The 1,484-nt window shown below is 48.5% G+C and overlaps 1 pseudogene; it reads left to right on the top strand.

Moving 5' to 3' along the window:
- The first annotated feature begins 475 nt into the window (after positions 1–475).
- Positions 476–1,171, top strand: LOC103084595 (poly(rC)-binding protein 2 pseudogene; annotated as a pseudogene).
- The last annotated feature ends 313 nt before the right edge of the window (positions 1,172–1,484 follow it).

Below are 1,484 nucleotides of genomic sequence, written 5' to 3'. Positions count from 1 at the left end.
TCTACTCAATGGGCAGTGGAGTTTTGAATTTGCATTTCTCTGTTCAGTAAGGAGGTTGAGCACATTTCATTATGTTCACTGGTCATTTGTATAGCCTCTTTTAGGCAGCTCATGTTCAAGCCTTTTGCTCATTTCTTTACAGAGGTTCTATGTCTTTCTTAATGCATAGGAGTTCTTTATCTATTCTAGATAGAAGTCCTTTGGTGGGTACAGGAGTTGCAAATGTAGTCTCTTGTCCTTTGGCTTGCTTTTTCTCTTTCCTAATGGGGTCTTTTGTTGAACAAAAATTCTTCATTTAAACGTAATCAAATGTATCAGTTGTTTTCCTTTTATGCTTAGTGCTTTGTGTGACACCTGTAATAATATCTGTCTCTATGTCCAGCGGTATTCCAAGGAGCTAGACTTGAGATGGTCAAGTCATTGGCCACTGGTAGTGGTCAAAGCCAAAAACTGTAGGCAGGAGAAGAAAGGGGGAATGGGTGGGAAGGGGAAGGGTACAAGGCCAGAGGAGGAACAAGAGGGGTTGTCAAGAAGGCAACAGGGGCGGAGGGAGGGTACGATTGCAAGGGGATTGAATGTCACTTTCACCATACAGCTCCTTATGCATGGAAAGGAAGTTGGCAGCATCATCAGAAAGGACAGAGAATCAGTTAAGAAGATGCGTGGGGAGAGCGCTGTACGTATCAACATCTCCAAAGGGAACTGTGCTGAGAGAATCATCACTTTGGCTGGACCCATGAATGCCATCTTTAAAGCCTTTGCTATGATCACGGATGCACTGGAAGAGGACGTCAGCACGACAGCACAGCTGCCAGCAGACCCTGGTCACCCTGAGCCTGGTGGCCCTTGCTAGCAGTGTGGCTCTCTCATTGGGAAAGGAGGTTTCGAGATCAAGGAAATATGACGAGAGAGTACAGGGGCTCAGGGCCGGGTGGCAGATTATAAGCCTCCCAACTCAACTGAGCAGGCCATTATAACTGCTGGCGTTGGGCAAGCCATCGCTGAGTGTGTCCAACAAGCCTGTCCAGTCATGTCGGAGTCACCCTGACCCCACAGGCCATCCAGCTCTCTGGTCATCTTTGCAGGTGGTCAGGACACGTACCACACAGGCAGCAACGGTGTGGGCTTTCCTCACCCCCACTCCCCACCCATCTACGTGCCTCAACCATGACCTAAAGGAACTCTCTCTGGAGGCAGGCAGTGCAGCAGTCTTGTTTTCCTATGATGCATGGCAACCCTGGATTCAGTGACACTGAATCTACTCTCCAGAGATGCAAGGCTATTGGGCAGGTTTGGATGTATCTACTGAGACTACTCATGAACTCACATTTCAAGCATTTTAATTGGCTGCACAATGGGGCATTAGGGTGCCCAAATCAATAAGAGCCACCAGACGTCTGGGGCATAGTTCGTCACTGCAAACCCAGTGGAAGGATCTACCGTTAGGCTGGTTACCATCATTGGATCTGCCGCCAGCGTTAGCC

Source organism: Lipotes vexillifer, unplaced genomic scaffold (assembly GCF_000442215.2).
Source record: "Lipotes vexillifer unplaced genomic scaffold, Lipotes_vexillifer_v1.1 scaffold586, whole genome shotgun sequence".
Classification (NCBI taxonomy): Eukaryota; Metazoa; Chordata; class Mammalia; order Artiodactyla; family Lipotidae; genus Lipotes; species Lipotes vexillifer.
This window is presented reverse-complemented; position numbering and strand designations above follow the sequence as displayed.